Genomic DNA, 26,251 nt, shown 5'->3' with positions numbered 1-26,251 from the left:
ACTCGTTTTTTCGGCTAATTGCAAACTCCTAGCCAATCCTTTCCTTGCCCTCTGTATGGTCAGTCATGTCCGACTGTCTGAGACCCCATGGACTGTAGCCCACCAGGCTCCTCTGTCCATGGGGATTCTCCAGGCAAGAATATTGGAGTGGGTTGCCATGACCTCCTCCAGGGGATCTTCCCCACTCAGGGATGGAACCCAGGTCTCTCCCACATTGCAGGTGGATTTTTCCTTTTTTTTTTTTTAACCATCTGAGCCACCAGGGGAAGCCCCTACCCTCTCCCCATCGGCAACCACATATCTGTCATCTTTGTGAGTCTGTTTCATAGATAAGTTCATTTGTGTCGTATTTTAGATTCCACATATAAGTGATATCCTGGGATGCTTCTCTGGCTTACTTCACTTTGTACGGTCCTGTCTAGGTTCATCCTTGTGACCGCAGATGGCATGATTTCATTCTTGTCTATGGTTGAGGAGTATTCCACTGCATCCGCATCTTTAAGGGATTCTCTTGTAAGGAGACTCCCACATCACATAATTCTGGAAAACTTCACGCGTCATACTTGTGTCTTGAATTTTACGCTGAGAACGGGCACCCTGAGGATTTGAGAAACCCCACGCTGATGGATTCAGGAGACGCCACCTAACTTGAGATTCTCTGCAGCGAGTGTTCCCTAAATTATGGAACTGGGATAACATTGAAGGCTTCTGTGGTATTTTATTGACACAGAGCTAACAGGGTGTAAGGTGGCTTGGAAGTGTTTCAGTTGCCAGGGCAGCCTAGGGACATGAATGATATTGGTATCTTTTTTTCCCCTTTCTCGCATCTATTCAGCACGTATTGAGGGCTGGGACATGACTGAAGAGGACCAACTTGTTCAACTTTCTTATATGATCCATGCGACAGGCTCACCAACAAAAATAGTGGGTGGAGGATGGGTGAGTTGGGCACAAAAATAGGAACCAGACTCAAGACTAAGAGCAAGGAGGTTTTATAGCAGAATCTCCTTCCTGGTGAGTGCGTGCATGTGTGTGTGTGTGTGTGTGTGTGCACGCACGCGCGTGTGTCTAATTCCTCATGTCCTACGGCCAACAATAAGGAAAATGGCAACTTCATTCAGTGTTCATCAATAATTTTCCAAGGGTTAAAGTCAAGGTCATTAGGGCCTTATAGCTGAAATATTAGAAGGTCAGTAATTCTATACTTTTCAGATACAGATGATGTTGTTCAGTCGCTCAGTTGTGTCCGACTCTCTGCGACCCCATGGACTGCAGCACGCCAGGCCTCCCTGTCCATCACCAACTCTCAGAGTTTGCTCAAACTCATGTCCTTCGAGTCAGTGATGCCACCCAACCATCTCAGCCTCTGTCACCCCCTTCTCCTCCCGCCCTGTTAAATTGTATCTTCTTCAACAGCACAGGCTGCTGGGGTTAACACGCAGAGACCTGATTTGCTAAAGAAGCAAGGAGTTAACCGGGGTCCTCCGGGAAAAGCAGTCTGCCTGTCCTTGCGCAGGCTGAGGATGCTATCCGCATCCCAACCCTGAGCTAGCCATCTAGGTCTGTCTGCATTAATTCACTGTTTGCGAACCCACGGCTTCCCTGGTGTCTCAGCGGTAAAGAAACCACCTGCTCCGTCCATGGCATTCTCCAGGCAGGAATACTGGAGTGGGTTGCCATTCCCTTCTCCAGGGGATCTTCCTGACTCAGGAATCGAACCTGGGTCTCCTCATGGCAGGCATATTTTTCTACTGTCTGGGCCACTAGGGAAGACCCAATCTTTATAAAAACAGAAAGATGGAGGAGAGATGTTAATATAGTGGCCATCCTGGGAAAATCCCCATCTCAGCCTGCATCTTATGACAATTTCGGGTGGTAGTGGAAATCAAACAGCAGCATCTTATGGGAATGAACATGTAATTCACACCTTGCTTCATTTACAATTTGTGGGAAGGTTTTCCATTGATTCTGCTAAAGCAATTTCACAGATAAAGCGATGTCTGTGAGTATATGTGATGATTTTTATTGATGGAAAAGTCTCTCTAATGAACAACAGGGATCCGCTATTAACAGTTATCAAAATTACATGAAAATGACACAAAGAAGCCTGTGTTTTAATTTCACGAGTTGGGGGAGGGGGAGTATTGATTCTGGTCCCATCGAAATTGATAAGAAATTGCTTAATTCTATGAATATATGTCTGAATTGTCAGGATACATGTTGGAGAGACAACCGATATCTGGTTCTTTTATTCACATTTTTTGAAAAATTGGAAAATAGTTGCTTTATCATATTATGTTGGTTTCCGCTGCACAACAGCGTGAATCAGCCGTATGTATCCATATATCCGCTCCCTCGTGAGCCTGCCTCCCACCCCATCTCGTTCACTTGGATGTGTTTGTGTGGGCGATCAGTTGCTTTAGTCGTGTCTGACTCTCTGTGACCCCATGGGCTGCAGCCCGTCAGATTCCTGCATCCATGTCATTCTCTGGGAAAGAATACTGGAGTGGGTTGCCGTTTCCTCCCCTAGGGAATCTTCCCGACCCAGGGATCGAACTCACGGCTCTTGCAGTCTCCTGCATTGGCAGGCAGATTCTTTACCCCTGGGCCACCTGGGAGGCCCCGTGTTCACACGCAGACAGAGAATAGTTGCTCTGCGTTGTGTAAAACCATAACAGAATCAGCTGGAAAGAGACGAATGTGTTAATGAGATGGACAAAGTCTGACTGGTAACGGTTCTATTGCTAAGTCGTTCCAATGTGTATATTTACCTTTTCTCTCTTTGAAGGTCGCTGAAGGAAAAAGCCAAAGGGGAAAAAAGCTTGAAATATCATATTTAACTGTGAACTGTATCTCCCGTCTTCCACTATCTGCATGCTGTTGATTTAGAGAAATCACAGAACAGCCTCAAACTCTTTGTGATCTACGAAGACCTCAGACATCCCTGGAGCGTGGGGCTGAGCCCAGGGAGGAGGGTTTAGTCACAGCTAGGGGTCTTCCCCGGATTACCTGCTGTTGAAAGAGCTGTTTCTTCCCAAGCTGTCATCCTTGCTTCTTCTGGCTTCTCTTGATACGCATCGGTGGACTTTCTTCAGAGGGAATTAATTTCCCAGGTGGTCCTAAAGGTATCTTCGCCAGGATGAGGGATCAGGGGTGCCCTCTGGGTCTGGCTGGACCTCTGAGTCTTATCAGAGGAGATCAGAATGAAATGCAGCCGTCTTTCCTCTGTCCTCCTCCTCCGCTCTGATTTCCTTCCAGACGTACTCAGTAGGAAAAACAAATCCTCTCTTCAAATTAAGAACGCTGTTCAAGGGACTTCCCTGGTGGCCCAGTGGTTAAGAATCTGCCTTCCGAGGCAGGGGACGCAGGTTCGATCCCTGGTCGGGGAACTAAGATCTCACACGCCATGAGGGAGTTGAACCTGAGTGCCACAACTGAAATGAGATGGTTGGATGGCATCACTGACTCGGTGGACATGGGTTTGAGCAAGCTCTGGGAGATGGTGATGGACAGGGAAGCCTGGCGTGCTGCAGTCCATGAGGTCGCAAAGAGTCAGACACGACTGAGTGACTGAACTGAACTGCCACAAATAAGATCTAATGCAGCCAAGTAAATAAATACTTAAATAAATTTTTTTTAAAAGGCTGTTCAAGTATGCATTATCCTTTCTAGGCTGTTTCACTTTTGGGCGTGGGGAGATGACAGGTGTAATAATTCTACGAGAGTGTGCATTTGAGTCGACCTTTAATTCCAGGAATGTGAAAATGAGCTTAGATCATGATTGAATCACCCATGTCAACTGTACAGTCATTTGGGATATTTGTGAGAAAATAAGATAATACTTGAGAATTGCGGGTTATGAGAACTTCTAGGAGACTGAGTAACCATTTGTCTTTGCTCATTTACACAGAAGGAAACTTAAGTCATAGACAGAGAGAGCCAGTGATTCATTCATCTCTGACCACACCAGTGGTCAGCCCTTTCAAACACTCTTCTTGAAATGAAGATTGAAAGTGAAAGCTCTCGTGCCTCAATCTCTCCAACTCTGTGACCCCATGGGTGGTCGCCCGCCAGGCTCCTCTTTGTCCTTGGGATTCTCCAGGCAACAATCATGGAATGGGTTACCATTCCCTTCTCCAGGGGATCTTCCTGACCCAGGGATCGAACTCATGTCTCCTGCATTGCAGGCAGATTCTTCACCATCTGAGCTACCAGGGAAGCCCTGAAAATTTCAGGGTTTGGTATCTCTATTTTTGCCCGTTTTGTGAGAATCTTAAGAAAGCAGACACTTCATCAAACAGGTCACTAAGGGACTTCCGTGGTGGTCTAGTGCTTAAGACTCTGCTCTTGCAATTCAGGGAGTTGGGGTTCAGTCCCTGGTTGGGGAGCTAAGATCCCATATGCCCCCACAAGCCGATTGGTGTGGCCAAAAAAATAATAGAAACTAAAAACACATCAATTAAAAAAATAATAAAGGAAGTACAAATTATTTAAAAAGAAGAAAAACAGGTTACTAAAACGAAGGACGTGATTTCGTTTTCAAAGCTGACTTTATTTTGTGTCACAGCGATTGAAAAAGGCAAATCTTTTTAATGAAAAGAACTAGGGGAGCACGCAGGGGGGAAAAAAAAGTCTCCAAAATTGAAAGTAAAACCTGTTACCTGGAACTCCATTCTTTTTTTTTTTTCCTGAATTGCTATGAAAGCAGCTTACCTGCCTCTCATCTCCCTTTTCTCTTGATTCTTAATTATTCTCTGTAAGAATCCAATGCCTCTGTCTCTTATTTTTTTTTTGAAACGTTAATTAATTGCACTTGTTTATTACACCTTGCCGTGTTTCATGGCTAGGAGGAGATGAAACTATTTTAGGAATGCTGTCTCTTCTCTTCCTATAAGCCTTGAAGGGTAGTTTTATCCCAGATGGAAACTCTCTCTCTCTCTCTCTCTCTCTTTTTTTTATATTTGTTTATTTCTGTGGTCATGCGAGGTCCTAGTTGTGACATGCGGAGCAAGTTGCAGCATGTGGTTCCATCACTGAGGACTGAACCTGGGCACGGAGTCTTAGGCACTGGACCGGCTTGAATGTCCCTGGACATTCTTTATGAACACGTAATGCTATTGCTCACTTACTAGACTGCAGTCTATATAAGCATCACTTGTACACGCAGTGGGAACCCAAGGCATTTTTCTCACCAATTTCATGTAAACGGAATGGAACCATACCTGCATTATTCCAAGGTATGCACGCACCGTTTTCATCTTTAAAAAATAAAGTGGGAACTTCCCTGGGGCCCAGAGGTAAAGAATCCACTGTCCAGTGCAGGAGACGTGAGTTTGATCCTTGGCCTGGGAAGATCCCCCCGCTTCCCTGGTGGCTCAGCTGGAAAAGAATCTGCCTGCAATGCTGGAGACCTGGGTTCAATCCCTGGGTTGGGAAGATCCCCTGGAGAAGAGAAAGGGCTGCCCACTCCAGTATTCTGGGCTGGAGAATTCCGTGGGCTGTGTGGTCCACGGGGTCGCAAAGAGTCGGACAGGACTGAGCTGCTTGCACTGTGTCTGGGAAGATCCCAGACGCCGCAGGGCAGACGAAGCTTGTGCAACATAGCTACTGAGTCTGTGTTCTCCAGCGCGCGAGTCACGACTCCCGAGATGCACGTGCCCTAGAACCCGGGCTCCTGCAACAAGAGAAGCCACTGGTGAGAAGCCACAGCTAGGAGTAGTGCCCGCCCCTTGCCGCAGCTAGAGAAAGCCTGCAGGCACGTGAAGACGCAGCACAACCCCCCCAAATAAAAAATAACCAGATTTACGTCCCCCCCAAAAAAAACCTGTAAAGATGGTACAGAGACCGCTTGTTTAGCCCACATCTAAGTAATGTCTTATTTTACCCCGGGACATCTGCAAAATAAGGAGGCAACATTGGTACAGTGCTGTTAGCTAAACACCAGACTGTGTGGATTCTTCCAGTTTTCACCTAATCCAGCTTTTCTGTCCCAGGGCCCCCTGCAGCCCACCAGGCTGGGTTCATTAGTCTGTCCCGTCTCCTTCATCTCCTCTCGTCTATGACCTTATCTCCCATGATTTTATTAATAGCCTCGTGATATTAGGTACAGAGTCCCCCTCCCTCCCAGTTGGAGTTTGAGTGATGCTGTCGTCTGGGATTCGTGTCTGGGCGAGGAAACCCAGAAAAGTCAGTTGCGTTTCTCAACTCTGTCAAGGGCAATCGCCTACCCACCGGCTGAGGTTGACCTTCAAAAACCTGGCGGAGGCAGGAAGTGGATTTTCCCCACGTTCAAGTCACACCCCGGCTCACATTTTCCTAGACCACGCTTCGGAATCTAGGCACTTAAAACTACACAGAGGAAGGAGATGGGGTGTCCGCTGGTCATCTTGGATGATAGAGTATTGACTTGGATTATTTAGAATTTCTCTGTAACGGAACTCCGTGCTTCCTCCGTCATTTGTTCATTGATCGTCAGTCATTTCTTCATATCTGTAGGGAGGAGTGGATATTTAGCGTGTGACGCTGAAAGTGTCAGTGGCTCAGGCGTGTCTGACTCTTGGCGACCCCGTGGACTGGAGCCCACTAGGCTGCTCTGTCCATGAAATCCTCCAGGCAAGAACCCTGGAGTGGGATGGAACTCGGGTCTCCTGCTGCTTGACTGCTGGGCCACCAGGGAAGCCATCGTCGGTTGTAGAACCCCTGGAGGCAGACTCCGATCCGGGGTTTGGACCTGGGAGGAGGATTCTGTTCTTGGGAGATCTGGACCAGTATCTGGTGTTTCCTTGGGACTCTCGATCTTGCGGGTCAGCTCAGCTCAGCACACTGACCCGGGGGAGCTCAACTTGCAAATATACCACCTTCCACCTCAGTGAACTGGCAAAGTTCACAGTGCTGTTTACGGTCCCTCATTGCAGTAATCTGCAACCCTCCTGGGCAGCAAATTTCAGAGTGGCCCAGGGCTCACTCCTTCTCACGGTTCATCCAAATATTTTTCTATTTCTGCTTGCTGTTGTTCAGTCGCTAATCATGTCTGACTCTTTGCAGTCCCGTGGACTGCAGCACGCCAGGCCTCCCTGTCCATCACCAACTCCCGGACTTTGCTCCAACTCATGTCCATGGAGTCGGTGATGCCATCCAACCATCTCATCCTCAGTCGTCCCCTTCTCCTTCCACCTTCAGTCTTTCCCAGCATCAGTCTTTGCCAATGAGTTGGTGCTTTGCATCAGGTGGCCAAAGTACTGGAGTTTCAGCTTCAGCATCAGTCCTTCCAATGAATATTCAGGACTGATTCCCTCTAGGATGGACTGGTTGGATCTCCTATACAGTCACGAAAATAAAACCTGGAGCTGACTGTGGCTCAGATCTTGAGCTCCTTATTGCAAAATTCAGGCTTAAATTGAGTAAAGTAGGGAAAACCACTAGGCCATTCAGGTATAACCTACATCAAACCCCTTATGATTATAAAGTGGAGGTGATGAATAAATTCAAGGGATTAGACATTTTTTTATCAAGAGGCACAAATTTGAGGGAACAGACTCCAGACCTTTTTTCCACCGGTACCCCAGGCAGGGTAGATTTTGAAATGCTCGTAGGCACGGGGTCACCTTTTCACCTTGATCAATACTGTAAAACCTGAGCTTGTCCTCTTGACATTATGGCTGTGGGAGTTAGTATGAAATTACCATATGCACGCAGGTGATTATCATTTCAGCATATCTTGAGAAGCCTTCTGTTTGGAATTCTATGAGTCCACTTTATGAATACATCATAGAAGCATGCCAAAACCTTTTCAAGGAGATTTTAAGGACTGTGATTTTCTTCGCAAAGAAGGGATGAGAGGCATCTTATAGGAATGTAAAAGTTCTGAAACAAATGTTAGCATCAATCCTCAGTCTATAAGCCGCTGGTTAAACACTAAACAACTTGTATGATCTCTCTCTGAATCTTCCATACATTTTACTATTTTAATTGCCTGAATATTTTAATAATTTAGTTGTTTATGTGTGTGAACATCTTTATCTGTATGCTTGCGTGCTAAGTTGCTTCATTCATGTCTGACTCTGCGACCTCATGGACCGTAGCCCGCCAGGCTCCTCTGTCCAAGGGATTCTCCAGGCCGGAATACTGGAGTGGGGTGCCATTTCCTTCTCCAGGGGATCTTCCCAACCCAGGGATCAAAGCTGTGTTTTTTATGTCTCCTGCATTGGCAGGCAGGTTCTTTACCACCAGCACCACCTGGGAAGCCCCTTTTAGCTGTACATGTGTATGTAAATGTCTTTGTATGCATGTCTGCATGCATGTTTCATTAGGATCTATATATCCGTCTCATTATCTGTATCAACCTATGTCATACCCACATCATATCAATGACCACACTATGTCATGTTGCTCCCACCTGGGTTTATGTCTGAATTATGTCCACACTCATATCTCTAGCTATATCTTTATTTATATACATATTGTGCATTTATTGGAGCTTCCCCGGTGGCTAAGGTGGTAAAGAGTCTGCCCTGCAGGAGACCTGGGTTCAATCCCTGGGTGGGGAAGATCCCCTGGAGGAGGGCAGGGCAACCCACTCCAATATTCCTGCCTGGAGAATCCCGTGGACAGAGGATCCTGGCGGGCTATAGTCTACGGTATCGGAAAGAGTCAGAGATGACTGAGCGACTGACACATTTGTTTTCTTCATATATTTAAATCTGTGCCATTCTGAACTCTACATTTCCCAAAGTATCGTTGCAAAAGCCTGTTTAAGATTATCGCAAATGTCTCCCAACATGTCCATAAGTGTTATTTTCTGTGATTAATTCTCTCAGGAGGTTACATCCTAAGCACTCGCTTTCTTTTCTATTACAGGGCATTATAAGATATTGACCACAGGTTATTATAAGATATTGAACGTACCATAGCAAGTCCTTGTTTATTTTATATATAGTAGTTTGTCTCTGCTAACCCAAGGACTTGAAACCTTCCACAGTAAAATAATTCCTAAGTCTTCAAGCACATAAGTTTAAAAACACAGACACACCAAAGATAAACAAGTTTACAAATCAAAACAGTATACATCAATCTGCAAAACAAAAGAAGTAATGCCCCTCTGGTAAAGCGTATGGGATTTATATGTATGACTTTGAAAATAAGTCACGGGTGCAGTATCCCTCCCAATACCCCTCCCTACCTTTCCCTTTGGGTAACCGTTAAGTATGTTTCATGTGTCTGTGACTCGGTATCTGGTTTGTAAATAAGTGCATTTGTACTATTATTTTTAGACTCAATTTGTAATTGATATAGTGTGTTTGCCTTTGACTAAATTCACTCGGTGTGATCACCTCTGGGTTTCTCCACGCGTTGCTGCAAATGGCATTATTTCAGCCTTTGTTACAGCTGAATTGTATTCCATTGTATGTATGGAGCGCATCTTCTTTATACATTCATCCGTTGGTGGGCATTTAGGTGGGTCCACGTCTTTGCTACTGTGAATTGTGCTGCTATGAACATTACAGTGCCTGTATTGTTTCAAAGAGTTTTTGCCTTGTGCAGATGTATGCCCAGGAGGTAGGCTTGATGGGTCATATGGTAGCTCTAATTTTAGTTTTTTTAAGGAACCCCTATGGCTCTTCTTGGTGGCTGCACCAACTTACACTCCCGCCAACTGTGAAGGAAGGAACCTTTTCTCCACGCCTTCTTCGGCATTAATTGTAGATTTTTTTTTTTTTGACGGCCGTTCTGACCGGTGTGAGGCGATCCCTCCTTGCAGTTTTGACTTGCATCTCTTTTATAATTAGCGATGTTGAGCATCTTTCAGCATCTGTTGACCACCTGTGTGTCTTCCTGGGAGAAATGTCTCTTTAGAGCTTCTGCCCGTGTTCGGATGGGGTTGTTTGTGTGTTTCTGTCCTTGGGTTGTATGAGCTGTTTGTTTATTTTGGAAATTAAGCCCTTGTCCGTCATGGCTCTTGGACGTATTTTCTTTCATTCTGTAGGTTGCCTTTTCATTTCGTTTGTGACTTCCTTTGCTGTGCAAAAAGCTTTGCAGTTTGATTAGGTCCAGTTTGTTTATTTTTTGCTCTTATCTGCTTGCCTTTGGAGACTGACCTAAGAAAACATCGCTGCAATCTGTGTCAGAGAATGGTGTGCCTGGGTTTTCTCCTGGGAGTTTTATGGCGTCATGTGTTATAATGAAGTCTTTCAGCCCATGAGTTTAGTTTTATATGTGGTATGAAAGAGTGTTCTAACTTCATTGATTTATATGCAATGCCTTTATTTTTTGACTGGTAGAGCTTTTATGTAGTCTTGCACCTATAACTTATTTTCAAATCCATCCATATAAATCCCACATGCTTTACCAGAGGGGCATTACTTATTTTGTTCTGTAGATTGATGTAGATTGATGTATACTTTTGTTCTGTAGATTGTTCTGTAGATTGTGTGTGTTTTTTAAACTTATGTGCTTGAAATCATAGGGATTATTTTACTGTTGAAGGTTTCCACTTGCAAGAAAAAAAAAAAAAGAAAGAAAGAAAATGGAATAATGAATCCCAAGTACCCCATCACTCAGCCTTAACAATTATGAATGCCTGATCTAAGTGTTCCTATATAACACCACGCACCCCCCCCAACCAAATCTCATTACGGGGACGTGCGATTCATCTCATGACATGTTAGTCCATTGCTTTAAGATGAAAAAGATCTCATTTGTTCCCCATATGTAACAGTTGTATCTTTACTGCCTCTAAAAATTATCAACAGTTTCTCAGTATCACCAACAATGAAGTCGTAAGAGTCAGAGGATTATGATTTTTTTTTTTCCTTTTTTACTAGCTTGCTAACTCACCCAAGGTCTGTGCATTGCAGTAAGTTGATGTGTCTTTTGAGTTTCGTGTGTCTCCGGCCCTCTGCATTTTTTTCTTTTTCTTGCAAATTCTTGTTGAAGGAACCGCTCTTTGTATCCTGTGTGAAAGTAGGTTATAGAGTCAGCAAAAAGTAGTCCTCAAGTTATTTTTGAAAGAACCGGAGTATTTCCTGTGATACTCAAGTCTTCGCTTACCACCTCCTTAGGGAGGAAATCTGCCTCACCCGAGTCATTGTTCTTCTTAGAAGGAAAGCTTTGTGAGTGACTGGGTCCCTGCTGGGATCACCCGTTTTCTCTGGTACCCAAAGGAGAGGCAGAGATGGAGGGACTTGGATGGTAGACTTTGCCCCGTCATGACAAAGGCATCCACATATACACATCTTCACCAGGGAAGCCCAAGAATACTGGAGTGGGTAGCCTATCCCTTCTTCCCGACCCAGGAATCGAACCGGGGTCTTCTGCATCTCAGGCAGATTCCTTATCAGCTGAGCCACCAGGGAACTGCTGGTAGCTCAGATTTAATGCAATTTTATCACCTTTTTTTTTTTAAAGAAGAAAGGTGTTGACTGAGTTTTGGCTGTGTTGCCGAGTCTTCATTGCTACCCTGGGGCTTTTTCTCGTTGCAGCAATGGATTTCGGTGGGGGGGGGCGGAGGTGGGTTTTGCTCTCTAGTTGCAGAGAGCAGGCTCTAGGGCAAGTGCGCTTCGGTACTTGGGGCTCGCGGTTCCTAAACCTACTGCGTGCGGGGTCAGTAGTGGTGGGGCACGGGCTTAGTTGCCTGTGGGGGTCTTAGTTCCCGGACCAGCGATGAAACCCACGTCCCCTGCACTGACAGGTGGATGCTTACCCACTGTTCCGCCCGAGAAGGCCAGATCTTACCAGTTTGGTTAATAGTCCATGCTGTGTATCACGTATACAAAAATAAAGACGAAACACTGGCAACCTAAGCTACCCAGTTACAGGGCTTCCCTGGTGGCCCAGCTGGGAAAGAATCCTCCTGCAACACGGGAGACCCGGGTTCGATCCCTGGGTCGGGAAGATCCCCTGGAGAAGGGAAAGGCTACCCACTCCAGTGTTCTGGCCTGGAGAAGTCCCTGGACCGTATAGTCCATGGGGTCGCAAAGAGTTGGACATGACTTTCTCTTTCATCAGTCTTATGGGGCGCCTGGTTAAGACAGTTGAAGGTCAGTTGGCTAACCGAGGGAGTTTCTCATCGCTGTTGGTCTGTCTCATCCTTTCTCCCCACCACCGCTTTTCTCAGACATGGTTGATACATTGTAAGTGGAAGGTAAATTCCCTGGTGATTCAGAGGGTACAGCATCTGCCTACAATGCGGGAGACCCGGGTTCAATTCCTGGGTCGGGAAGATCCCCTGGAGAAGGAAATGGCAACCCACTCCAGGACTCTTGCCTGGAAAAATCCCATGGACGGAGGATCCTGGTAGGCTCCAGTCCATGGGGTCACAAAGTGGAAGGTGTCCACTCTGATGATTTGATACCCGTATATATTGTAGAATAATTGCCACTGTGATATTAGCCAACAGCCCTGTTATGCCACAGAATTGCTGTTTCTTATTTGTGTTGAGCACCCTTTGGCTCCGCATTTCCTCCATCCCCCAGCTCCTGACAATCCCCGCGGTACACTCTGGTTCTAAGTTTATCTCATGCTTCAGCACAATGGCATAGACCCTTTCAGTCAGTGGCTCCATATTTGAGAAAAATAATACCTATTGAATTTGTCACTTGTAGAGTAAAAGAAAAAGGATGATGTTATTATCATTGAGATTGACAAGTTAAAGGGAATTTGGTTGTCTTGGTAGAGTGGTAAAGAATCCACCTGCCAATGCAGAACACCAGGGTTCAGTCCCTGGGTCTGGAAGATCCCCTGGAGGAGGGCATGGCAACCCACTCCAGTATTCTAGCCTGGAGAATCCCATGCACAGAGGAGCCTGGTGGGCTATGGTCCATGTGGTCGCAAAGAGTCAGACGCTACTGAGTTCATGCAGTTGAGAGTTGGTTAGCCCAGTAGGCATGCCGCGCATGATCAGAAAAACTGGGGAAGCTATTTGCCATGAGAGGTAGTAACTGTATTATTTTGGAAGCTATGTTTCATACTAACTAGGCTTTTTTTTTTTTTTTGGATTATGTTGGTTGTAATGCAAAGGTGGATGATGTTGGAGCTCGCCATTATTATGTTCTTGACCGTAAAGGAAGATGGAGTTGATTTGTTTAAGGGAGTGCTTCAGAGCAAATAAAAAGTGAAAACACAAACGGGAAAATGTCTGTGACTATGTTTGAGAACAAAGTGCCAAGCAAAATGCAGCTAGCTTATCTAAAACTGGGCGAAATCGCGTGGCAATTGGAAAGCTCGGTAGATGAGGGTGGAGACAGGGTTTGAACATTCGATGCCGGGAATACAGTTTGCGCTTCTATAGATGAGCACGAATGGGTGAGAGCTGCCCGTCGTTGAGAAGTTATTGGCATCAGTGGAAACCATGGAGACGTTCTTTGCAGACTTTCTGACTCCTTGAAAATGCTGTTGCGTTCTGTACGGTGTTGCATTGATGGGTTAAAATTAGATTCTTCAGCAAAATAAGAAGTGTTAATATTCTGTGAGTGATCACAAGATGGATTTGTGTGGGGGAAAATGTGTTTTTGAGACTTACTATTGTTAACCTCAGAGGTTCAGATTTAATATATCGCTGACCCCAAAGAAGGCAGTGTGAGATCCGTGATAAGTGACCGCACAATAACTTACTTTGTATTATCATTTTTAATTTCTATGAAACAGGGGCACCTTCTCCCTTTTTTTAATGATAAAAGGATTATGCAGAAACAGTGATTTTCATTCAGGTGGTAATAAAATAACAGTACATTGCCATGCTTCATTTAAACTGCGGATACCAACTGCATAATGGTCCCTAACAACCTCGATGAGACACCCTAAGTAATACTTAACAGTTTGTCTCTGTAAAATTGGATCCTGACGTTTGCTGGTTTTTTTTTCTGCTGCAAACATTTCTTTCGTCTGTACGTTTGCTACAACGGAGAAGTATTTCATCGTATTCAGTTTGTAGTCCGTAAACAGGAATGTTTTACTTTTCCTCGTCTGTCTTTTTAAGACTCTCCCTTACATGTTCGAAGTGTTGATGCCATGGCAACAATGTGTAAATTAATGACTAGAGCAGATTTAAAATGAGTGTCTGAACCTCAAGGAAAGAGGTGAAGAATCTGGGCTCCGGGAAAATAGAGGCGAGGATAAGTCAGTGTATTGCGTGGTGATGGCAAAGAGCTTTTTTTTTTTATTTTGAGATTATTTTGTCTTGCTATGCTTTGAGAGGTGGTTGTCATCTCCAGCAATTCCTTTATCATCAGTTTTTATTTGTTTGTTTTATATTATTTATTTTTGGATTATTGCATCATTTAGTTTATATTGTTAGTTTTGGATGTACTGGGTCTTCCTTGCTGTACCGGCTTTCTCTAGTTGCGGTTCACGGACTTCTTACTGTGGTGGCTTCTGTCATTGTGATTCCCGGGCTCCAGGCGGACTCACGGACTCAGTACTTGTGGTTCAGGGGCTTAGTTTTCCTGTGGCCTGTCAGATGGTGAACGGGCTTAGTTCTCCTGTGGCAAGTCAGATCTTCCAGGACCAAGAATCAAACCGGTGTCCCTTGCACTGGCAGGCGGATCCTTAACCACTGAACCGCCAGGGCCATTCCTGGGAAAGAGCTTCGGATGCTCACAGGCAGATTGTTCCCAGGGACCATGTGGTTACCATTCTCCTCACGTGTCTGGTCCTGTGTGCATGTGGCTTCTGCAGGTAACCCACCTCCTGGCTTCATGCAAATGCGTAGCAGGTGGCTTTTTTTGTATAAAGAAAAAATGCAAATAGAATACCTGGTTGAATGCAAACCATCCAGCCAGTGGTTAGAATGTTCTGGTTCCAGGATTCCAAGTTCCAAATATGTGTGTCTGTCTCACACACACACATGCACACACACACTCCGGATCAATTTTCTTCTATTTCTTTCCAAGATTACACACACACACACACACACACACACACACACACACACACACACACACATTCTATTTCTTTCCAGGATTACACACACACACACCCCTGGATCAATTTTCTTCTATTTCTTTCCAGGATTAACACTTAGACATTAAAGGCCAAAAATTCAGAAGCCCGACCATCTCATTATACAGATAAACCCGGCCCGGTGAGTCGAATTGTCCTTCTCCAAAAGATTCGATGAGTTCCCATCTCCCATGACCTCAAAGGGTGACCTTGTTTGAAAGTGCGGGCTTTGCAGATGTCTTGAAAGGTGAGGTCATCGGAGCGGGCTGTGATCTAACATCCCTTTAAGAGGGGCAGACGCACCACGTGCAGACACCGCCAAGGCAGATGACGCGCGAGGAGAAGGGGGTGATGTGAGCGCCTGGTCACGGCTCCAAGTCAGGGAGCGCCCAGCCTGGCCAGCAGCCCCCTGATTCTAGATCACTGCAGGCAGCACCCTCCCAGGGAGTCTTGAAAGGCAGGGAGGACGCTTGGGACACCTTGACTTTAGGACTTCTGGCTTCCAGAATCAAGAGTTCCCATTGTTTTTATTATTTTTTTAAAATTAAAAATATATATGTATACTTGCTCACCGAACATTTTTAATTGGAGTCTAGTTTGTGTTACAATATCCTGTTACTTTCTTCTGTGCAGCAGTGTGAATCAGCCAGATGTCTGCATACATCCCCTTTCTCGTTTTATTTTTATTTTATTTTCGGCTGGTCTTTATTGCCGCACCTGGGCTTTCCCTAGTTGCAGAGAGAGTGGAGTCTACGCTCCTCACTGCGGTGGGTTTCTCTGGTAGCGGGGCTCCAGGGAGCGCGTGGGTTTAGTTGCTCTGACGCCACGTGGGATCTTCCTGGACCCGGGATGGAACCCGTGTCCCCCCTGCATGGGCAGGCGGATTCTTACCCGCCGCATCGTCGCCAGGGAAGCCCTCCTGAAGGTTGCGAGGATGCCGCTCCATCCTAAAACAGCATCACACATCCCCCCGGGGTGGGGATGGGCGGCCTTTTTTTAATCACACTGCTCACAAGGGAGGCAGCCTCCCGCCCCCTCGACTGTGAAATGAGTGGGTTGGACCCATCCCCAGGTCCTCTCCAGCCCTTAATTCTGCCTGATTCGAGAGCCGTGATCATTGTAATTAAGACTCTCCATGTGAATAGGGCTCGTCGGACACCGTGATTATCCAGACCACACGCTGCGGGGATTTCACTCGGGGTGTTGGAGACCGCATGAGACATCACAGATAGATTGGGAAAAGGGCGGGGCTGGGGGTGGGGGATGCGGTTTGCGATTTGAAATGTGTCACTGAAATCGAACGCAGGAGGCCGGGCATCTTAAGTGACAGCCAGCCCATCCGGAGCCTGGATTCTTAAAGCTCAGGGTGGCCTTCATGTCAGAAAATCGAAACGGCCCTGAAATCAACCCTGGACAAGAGAGACGTTAGTTGCTCTGTGGTGGCCGACTCTCTGCGACCCCACGGACTGTAGCCCGCCAGGCTCCTCTGTCCATGGAATTCTCCAGCCAAGAATCGTGGAGTGGGTTGCCATGCAGGGGCTCTTAGTGATCCAGGGATCTTAGTGATCCAGGGGATCTTAGTGATCCAGGGATCCAACCTGGGTCTCCTGCACTGCAGGCAGACTCTTTACCATCTGAGCCACCTGGGAAACCCAGGGCTTGTCATATCTCATCTTCACCTCTCTCTCCTGCTGCCGCATCTGACGCTAAGCAAGCAGAAGGTGCCACATCGGTTTGCCCCCGTGTATTTCCCACTTGCAGCTCACGGATTGTAAACAGCTACGCAAGTAGCAAACCTTTTGTCTTATGTGTGAGTGCACGAGGTGACTTGCTGCCCAGCCCTTCACGCCTTCTCTCTTCTCTGCTCCCCAAGGACAGTTGGTCATGACCTTGACCAACAGGATGGATGGGAAGCTGGAAAACAATCTCCCAATCGCCGTGAATGTCAGAACCTCTAGAAGCGCAGTTGTGTGTTTTAACATGCCGGACAGTCCTGGGCGGGCACTGAACTTGCCGTGGGGATTGCTAGATAAGCGGGAGACACCGGCTTGATCTTGGAGTCTTGTGGTCTGTGGGAGGACTCAGAGGCTGATATACCTGCAGGAGATGTCATTCCTTGAATCAGGGTGACCGCCGTGTTTACCGCCCTAGGGGAGAACGGCCAGGAGGGGGAATGTTTCTTTAGATTGAGTTCACAGGACACTTTCCTAAAGAACGGACACCTCTGCACTGGGAGGGTCTTGAACAGATCGTGAACGATGGGAACACGGGATCAGTAGAGTTTAGAGCAGGTGTTGAAGAGATGGAAGATGGAAGAGTTACTGATGGCCGATGGAAGAGTTGGAGGGCTGCCCTGGTGGCTCAGATGGTAAAGAATCCGCCTGCTGTGTGGGAGACCTGGGTTCGATCCCTGGGCCGGGAAGATCCCCTGGAGAAGGGCGTGGCAACCCACTCTGGTATTCTGGCCTGGAGAATCCCATGGACAGAGGAGCCTGGCGGGCTACCGTCCTTGGGGTTGCAAAGAGTCAGACACGACTGAGCGACTCACACCCACACACATACATCGATAACGTTATCCCCAGAAATAGTTGCCTCTGCTGTGTTCGCTTCCCAGGCGGCGCCCGTGGTAAAGAATCCACCCGTGAATGCAGGAGATGCAAGAGAGATATGGGTTTGATCCCTGGGTCGGCAAGATCCCCTGGAGGAGGGCATGGCAACCCACTCCAGTCTCCCTGCCTGGAGAATCCCATGGACAGAGGAGCCTGGCGGGCTATAGTCTGTGGGGTCACAAAGAGTCGGACAGGGCTGAAGCGACTTACACGTATGCATGTCAGTCCTACTCTGCAGATTTCTGGTTTATCTTTAGCTCCTCTGGTTCCCAGTCCATTCGTGTCGATGTGTATTTACTGGGTGTCTGATATGTGCTGTGGACCATTTGCGATACAGAGATTTATAATAACCAACCATCAAACCTCATCAATAGGCGAGATGTTACTTATTCCTCCGGGGCCTCCCGGCGCTTGGCTCGTAATTCACACCCCTTAGAGTGAGTTGAAGGCAGCCCCGCCGTTCCTCGTTTCAGGGATCTGGGAGCAATTTCTGTCTCAGGGGTCTGGTGCTGGTCGGCAGCGTGGACCTTTTCCTCCTTCAGACAACGGGAACCTCACTAGATGTTCATGCATCCATCCCTTCATTCATGTGTTTCTCTGAAAGTTGTAAATTTCTCTTTTTTAAATTTTATGATGATGATGATGATGTTTTGGCTGTGCTGGGTCTTTGTGGCTGTGTGGGTTTTTCTTTAGTTACGGCGAAGTGAGGCTCTTCTCCAAATTGTGGTTCACGGGCTTCTAATCGCAGTTGCTCCTCTTGTTCTGGAACACGGACTCGAGGGGTGGCGGGCTTCAGTAGTTGGGATGCACGGGCTTGCTTGCCCAGTGGCATCTGCGATCTCCCTGGACCAGGGATCAAACCCGTGTCCCCTGCGTTGGCAGGACGCTTCTTTGCCCCTCACCCACCAGGACAGCCCCGCTCCCTATAGCTCTGTATTCACATCCTATTTTGAGAAAATCACTTTGCTGGATAACCGCAGAGCCTCGAAACGCAGGTAGGATTCAACCCCTTATCCCAGTGGGATCACAGCCTTCACAGACAGGACAAAATAACCCATGAAAACAGCCACACAGGAAGGCAGGCACGTCCTGTATTCTCTGAGGAAGGGAAACACACAGACCTTGGGGACACAGAGCCTCACTTCCCACTACTGTGGAGTCTTGCTCCCTACCTGAGTTGACGCAGTTCCGTACTTGCTATGGCTGCTTAAAAGAATGACTCCAAGCCTTCCCAGGGGGGTTCAAGGGGGTAAAGAACCCGCCTGCCAATGTAGGAGATGTAAGAGATGCATGTTCGATCCCTGGGTCAGGAAGATCCCCGGGAGAAGGGCATGGCCACACACTCCAGCATCCCATGGACAGAGGAGCCTGGCGGGCTATGGTCCGTGGGGTGTCAAAGAGTCAGACACGACTGAATCGACTTGGCACACACTCATGGCCGTCACATGTTTCTGGTCTGTAGTGTGTTAATACTGCCTTTCACCCAGGAGACCTGCGCGTCTCTACTCTTAGCTTTCAATTACCTCTCAAGCTCCATCCCGCCCTTATCGTCCCCGATTAGACACCTTATCCTGTGTGCTTTTCCAAAAACTCACGTTCCCTGTGTCCACAATTGGCCCATCACCTTTGTCACTTGACTTGCTCTGTTCTCTGCATTCTATTTCCCTGTGGTTGGTATCTCCCCCTCTTGGCCCCTCACCTTGACTGTGACTTTTTTTTTGGTAAGCTTTTAAAAATTTTTTTGTTCTAGAATTATAGTTTATTACAGTGTTACATTCGTTTCTGGCGTACAGCAGCAGTGATTCAGTCATATGTGTACATGTATCATCTATTCTTTTTTGGAATCTTTTCTGCATTTTGGAGAAGGCAATGGCAACCCGCTCCCGTATTCTCGCCTGGAGAGTTTCATGGACAGAGGAGGCTGGGGGTCTACAGTCCACCGCAAAGAGTCGGACACGACTGAGCCACTACACTACTTTGTCCATTTAGGCTATTCTAGAATATCAAGCAGAGTCCCCTGTGCTACACGGCAAATTCCCATTATTGATCTGTTTAATACCTGGTATCAATAGTGTATGGGCTTCCCTGGTGGCTCAGCCGGCAAAGAATCAGCCTGCAATGCGGGAGACCTGGGTTCGATCCCTGGGTTGGGAAGATCCCCTGGAGAAGGGAAAGAATACCCTCTCCAGTATTCTATCCTGGAGAATCCCATGGGCTGTATGGTCCATGGGGTCGCAAAGAGTCGGACACGACTGAGCAACTTTCGCAGTATCAGTGGTGTCTGTGTCAAAGACATATCTCCCAGTTCGTCCCACTCACCTGTCCCCCGTGGCATCCATAACATCTGTTCTCTACGTCTGTGTCTATTTCTCTTTTCTCAATAAGATCCTCTCTACAAATTTTTTTTTTTTTCAGATTCCGCATAGAGGTGGCATCCTCTCCAGTCTATTTTTTTTTTTTTGCACTATTCTTGCTCCATTTTTGCCAATAATTGATTGAGTAGAATGATTACCCAGTTCAGAAACCACCCATGAGCACAGATATCTTCCATCACCCATCCCACCCCCAATCCCCCAACCCCCCAGCTTCAGTCATCCCTTCTTGGAGCTTCGCCATCCACCCGAGCTGAGAAGCTCAGACATCCGCTGCTCTTGTTCTTTGTTTGTGCATTTCCTGTTGCTGTGGATTCTTCCCGGCCCCTCCTTCAACCTGGACCACCCTCGTTTTCCCCTCTCCCATATCGTTTGGGAAAAGCTCTGCTCACACACTCAACTTCTGACCCCAGACGTGTGGGACTTGCACCCCCACCAAGTCATCGTCTGTGACACCAGCCAGGTGTCCCACGATTCAGTTCGGCGTGTCTCTAACTGGAGTCAGCACAGACCCCGCAGGGGAAAGACTCAAGCCCAGGAGGCTTCTCCCCGACCCCCAATTCTTCTGCCAGTTGCAGGCAGTAGGTCCTTGCAGTAGGTTGCAAGCCGATGACCCTCAGCTTTGCTTCAGCTTCCCTATAAATCAAAGGTTCCTTTACCTTCCTGGGTGGTGCTAGTGGTAAAGAACCCTGGAGGAGGAAATGGCAACCCACTCCAATATTCTTGCCTGGAGCATCCCATGGACAGAGGAGCCTGGCGGGCTATGGTCCATGGGGTGTCAAAGAGTCAGACACGACTACCTATGCAGGAGGCTAAAGAGACTTGGCTTCGATCCCTGAGTCAGCAAGATCCCCTGGAGGAGGGCATGGCAACCCGCTCCAGTGGGATTCTCTTGCCTGGAGCATCCCATGGACAGAGGAGCCTGGTGGGCTACAGTCCGTGGGGTCACAAAGAGTCTGACACGACTGAGTGAATAACACCCACAGTTAGCAGCTTTGTACCCGAAACCAGGGGCAGAGAGTTACATGTGTATTTTCGCCATTTCACATGGAGGCATCCTTTGTCCATCACACGAGGCTGCGGTTCTGTCCCTCTGACACCTTCCCCTCTCTCCGATGGGCACTGTTGACAACTCATCCGTTTCTACCTCCATAGCCAGGCCACCTCTGACACTTCCCAGGTGTGTGAATTGCAATAGCTGATTTTTCATGTTTCGGTTCTCTCCTCCTCAAAGAGGCTTGTATGAGAGTCCCTGCTTGTAGAGATGGTTGCAAAATAGGTCAAGGAATCAGTGAAAGTTCGTTGAAATAGAAGCACATAGTAAACACCAGAGGCAGGTTTTTCTTATTACTTATCTCTGACCTTGTGTTCCTCCTTCTCAGCCTAAAATAGATCACACAGAAGGGTTGTGTATGAATGACACTTAGGACGAACCACAGATTCCTTCCCGTGACCTATTTGGCTTTGCAGAAGGAGCTTCTTTTCCTGTCTACAAGCTCCGTCCCATAGGGTTCTCTGAGGACATCACTGCTGGTATACCAGTTGTCTTTAGGTTTTGTGGTCCAACTGAGCAAAATTAACACATGGCCACTCCCCCTGCTTTCTTCCCACAAGATGTGGACTGCACACTGCTGCTTTCTTTCTTAAAAATATTAACTGATCTATTTCTGACTGTGCTGGGTCTTTGTTGCTTCACAGGCTTTCTCTGGTTGCAGAGCGCAGGCTTCCCATTGGGTTGGCTTCTCTTGTTGTGGACCGAAGGCTCAATACTTGTGGCTCATGGGCTTGGCTGCTCTGTGACACGTGGAAGCTTCCCTGACCAAGGATGGAACCCATGTCCCCTCATTGGCTGGCGGATTGTAAACAGCTGGAGCACCAGGGAACCCCCCTGGTTGTTTCCATATTTCATCTCCTGCTTGCTTCCTTTTCTGAGCTCGCCCAAACTCGAAGGCATTTTCACTTTTTGGCTACATGTGTGGGTTGAAATGTTTTTCTACTTTGCCTTCCAAAGGGGGTGTTCATTGGCTCTGCGTCGAAGAAAAGAGCGATTGTCAGGCACCCTATACGTATTCACTGAGAGAATGACGGCATCAAATGTTGCCCGTTAGTAAGTGTTAACAACCAAGGCATCACTGTTGGACTTGTGGGTGAATCAGAGAGGCTGGAGAAACCACCTCTGGTCACTGAATCAGTTTATGGTTGGAGAAGGTGGCCTTTCAAATGAGGCAAGGTGGGTCTTCTTTGATGGTTCAGCTTCTTTATAGATCAACATGATTTACTAAAATATATGGTTTCCCTGCTGGCTCAGATGGTAAAGAATCCGCCTGCACTGTGGGAGACCTAGGTTCGATCCCTGGGTCTGGATGATCCCCTGGAGAATGGAATGGCAACCCACTCCAGTATTCTGGTCTGGACAATTCCTTGGACAGAAGAGCCTGGCAGGCTACAGTCCATGGGGTGAAAAGAATCAGACACGAATGAGCAACCATCACTTTAATACATTCATGGATCACATCCTTCTGTAATTTATCTCTAAATATCTCCTTATCTTTGATTTTTTAGTTTCTTTTTCTGTATTATCTTAAAGACACTGTCATAGAAAAGCTTTATCAAACTTCCCATTCTAGTCCACACCTAGAAAATTTAGAGGGATACAGTTTAGGAACCTTAAGGATTTCTGACTTTAATCCTTTTAAGGCTTATGTGAAAGGTATAAATATACATTGCAGCACTCTTTCCTTGTGCCATTTGCTGGATAACGACTCTAGTACTTTTTAATTTTGTGGTAAAGATCTGGTTCAAAGTCAGCAAAGTGAATACAAAATGAATTTCTTGAGAATCGTCAGAATTCTGGGATGTTTTGGGCAGAGTTAGAACTGTGTACAATTGATTATCTGTATTTTCAGTTACTCTTGGAATGCTAAGGAAAATTTTTCTCCGCTTCTCCTCGCTGGGTTTTCCCAATGCTAAAAATGAAACAATTCAAGCATTGCCTAAAGTTGGGAGCAAATCCAAGACAGAAACACATGTTTTATTAAATACGCATCTTTTCAAAACTGGCTGTGGTTTGGAAGATTGTGACAGAAAGGAGATAAAGTCTGGGTTAGATACATTAGGGTGCAAATTAAGATGATTTATGTTAATTGGAACATTTATCTGCACCTTCAGACGTGTCTGGGACACCCTGCTAAAACCTCTCAATAAGTACTATTCTCATCTGAGCATGCATTTTACTTAATTTTTTTGGCTACTCATGAAAGTCTACCAAAATTCAACTTCTCCCATTTTTCTTTAGAAATTCAGCAGGTCACTGAGACTCAAAAGACAGTTAAATGATGAATGATACTAGTTTTTTTTTTTAATTTAAAAATATCTCTGAAATATCTTGAGGTTTTAAAGACAATTTTATATTTTCCTGTTTTTGTGTATGTGTGTGCAAGAAGACAATAAATGATGACTGATGCTAGATTTTTCTTTTCTTCTGAACTTTTTTCTTTTGTATTGGGGTATAGCTAATTAACAGTGTTGTGATAGTTTCAGGTGAAGGGTCTCAGCCATACATACACATGTATCCCTTCTCCCCGAAACTCCCCTCCCATCCCGGCTGCCACATGACATTGAGCAGAGTTCCCCGTGCTGTCCAGCAGGTCCTTGCTGGTTCTCCATGGTAAACACAGTCGTGTGTCCATGTCCATCCCAGACTCCCTGACTGTCCCTTTCCCCATCCTTCCCCCTGGTGACCATAAGGTTATTACAGAGTATTGAGCAGAGTTCCCCGTGCTGTCCAGCAGGTCCTTGCTGGTTCTCCATGGTAAACACAGCCGTGTGTCCATATCCATCCCAGACTCCCTGACTATCCCTTCCCCCATCCTTCCCCCTGGTGACCATCAGGTTATTACAGAGTATTGAGCAGAGTTCCCTGTGCTGGACAGCAGGTCCTTGCTGGTTCTTCACATGAAACACAGCCGTGTGTCCATGTCCATCCCAGACTCCCTGACTGTCCCTTCCCCCATCCTTCCCCCTGGTGACCATAAGGTTATTACAGAGTATTGAGCAGAGTTCCCTGTGCTGTCCAGCAGGTCCTTGCTGGTTCTCCATGTTAAACACAGCCGTGTGTCCATGTCCATCCCAGACTCCCTGACTATCCCTTCCCCCATCCTTCCCCCTGGTGACCATAAGGTTATTACAGAGTATTGAGCAGAGTTCCCTGAGCTGTCCAGCAGGTCCTTGCTGGTTCTCCATGTTAAACACAGCAGTGTGTCCATGTCCATCCCAGACTCCCTGACTATCCCTTCCCCCATCCTTCCCCCTGGTGACCATCAGGTTATTACAGAGTATTGAGCAGAGTTCCCTGAGCTGTCCAGCAGGTCCTTGCTGGTTCTCCATGTTAAACACAGCAGTGTGTCCATGTCCATCCCAGACTCCCTGACTATCCCTTCCCCCATCCTTCCCCCCGGGAACCATAAGGTTATTACAGAGTATTGAGCAGAGTTCCCTGTGCTGTCCAGCAGGTCCTTGCTGGTTCTCCATGTTAAATACAGCAGCGTGTCCATGTCCATCCCAGACTCCCTGACTATCCCTTCCCCCATCCTTCCCCCTGGTGACCATCAGGTTATTACAGAGTATTGAGCAGAGTTCCCTGTGCTGTCCAGCAGGTCCTTGCTGATTCTCCATGGTAAATACAGCCGTGTGTCCATGTCCATCCCAGAGTCCCTGACTATCCCTTCCCACATCCTTCCCACTGGTGACCATCAGGTTATTACAGAGTATTGAGCAGAGTTCCCTGGGCTGTCCAGCAGGTCCTTGCTGGTTCTCCATGTTAAACACAGCAGTGTGTCCATGTCCATCCCAGACTCCCTGACTATCCCTTCCCCCACCCTTCCCCCTGGTGACCATAAGGTTATTACAGAGTATTGAGCAGAGTTCCCTGGGCTGTCCAGCAGGTCCTTGCTGGTTCTCCATGGTAAACACAGCAGTGTGTCCATGTCCATCCCAGACTCCCTGACTATCCCTTCCCCTACTCAGCAACCATAACAAATCTAAAAAGATATGGTACAAATGAACTTAGGAAATAGAGATTCACAGACTTAGTAAACAAACTTATGGACACTAGAGGTGTTTTGTTTTTTGTTTTTTCATAAATCTCTCTGCAATATTTTAGGTTTTAAGTATCCATTTATATTTTCCCATTTTGTCTATGCATGTGCTGGACTACATGCAGACATTGGTCATGAGTGACTGTGGAAACCTCAGGCCCCCTTAGCTGTAATCGTGGCTCAGACTTCTTGAGGGCTTCCCTGCTGGCTCAGTCAGTGAAGAATCTGCCTGCAGTGCAGGAAACGTGGATTCGATCCCTGGATGGGGAAGATCCCCTGGAGAAGGGAATGACAACCCACTCTAGTGTTCTTGCCCGGGGAACCCCATGGATAGAGGAACCTGAAGGGCTGCAGTCCGTGGGGTCGCAAAGAGCCGGACACGACTGAGTGACTTTCATGTCACTTAATTTAACTTAATACATGGACCCTTCAGCCTTTGTTGTGGCCCTGGAACTCTTAGTTGCAACTTGTGGGGTCTTTAGTCATTGCACGTGGCATTTAGTTCCCCGATCAGGGATGGAACCAGGGCTGCTGAGTTTGGAATGCAGGGTCTTAGCCATTGGACCACCGGGAGAGGCCCTGATATTGCTTTTCTACCATCTTCAAATCATATGCAAAGTCTGTGTTCAATAAACACTTCTGAAATGAAATAACTGAGAATTTCTAGGCAGTGTTTACTGTGCATCATTTGTTGCTGTTGTTTAGTCACTCAGTCGTGTGTGACTCTTTGTGACCCCGTGGACTGTAGCCCACCAGGCTCCTCTGTCCATGTGGATTCTCCAGGCCAGAATACTGGGGTGGGTTGCCATTCCCTCCTCCAGGGGAACGTCCCAACCCAGGGATCGAACCCGCCTCTCCTGCATTGGCTTGTGAATGCTTCACCACTCCTCCACCAGGGGAGCTCACATTACTTAGCTACCAGGGAATAAAATCATATTCGTACCCTCTTGAAAAGTCCCAGCTCCACCAATGCCATCTTTTATGCAAGTACTTATGTCCCTGTTACCTTATGTTCCAGGTATCTGCTTGACCTGCTGCCCAGGGCCATTTGGAATGGCTGTGAACATCTCTGCGAAACCCCAGGTCTTCGGTCGTAAAGATGAAATTCTTTGGAGAAGCTTCCTTGAATCGTTGTCATAGAGTGGCGTAGACCGTTCTCAGCTGCTGCCTCGAGTATTCTGCCAGAGGTCTGTATGCTTTGACTCATGTGTTCACTGCACCCTAAGATGCAAGCAACGTG

At 47.0% G+C, this 26,251-nt stretch overlaps 1 protein-coding gene across 4 annotated transcripts in view; it reads left to right on the top strand.

Annotated features, from left to right (window-relative positions):
• The window catches only part of NLGN4X (neuroligin 4 X-linked), a 375,796-nt gene that overhangs the window by 14,826 nt on the left and 334,719 nt on the right, over nt 1–26,251 (top strand). For all 4 annotated transcript variants that reach the window (XM_065916280.1, XM_065916276.1, XM_065916277.1 and 1 more), the window contains exon 2: nt 26,030–26,198. The gene's annotated coding sequence lies outside the window, so the exon portion shown is untranslated. The remainder of the gene's footprint in view (nt 1–26,029; nt 26,199–26,251) is intronic.

This window comes from Muntiacus reevesi, chromosome X, assembly GCF_963930625.1.
Source record: "Muntiacus reevesi chromosome X, mMunRee1.1, whole genome shotgun sequence".
Taxonomy (NCBI): Eukaryota; Metazoa; Chordata; class Mammalia; order Artiodactyla; family Cervidae; genus Muntiacus; species Muntiacus reevesi.
This window is presented reverse-complemented; position numbering and strand designations above follow the sequence as displayed.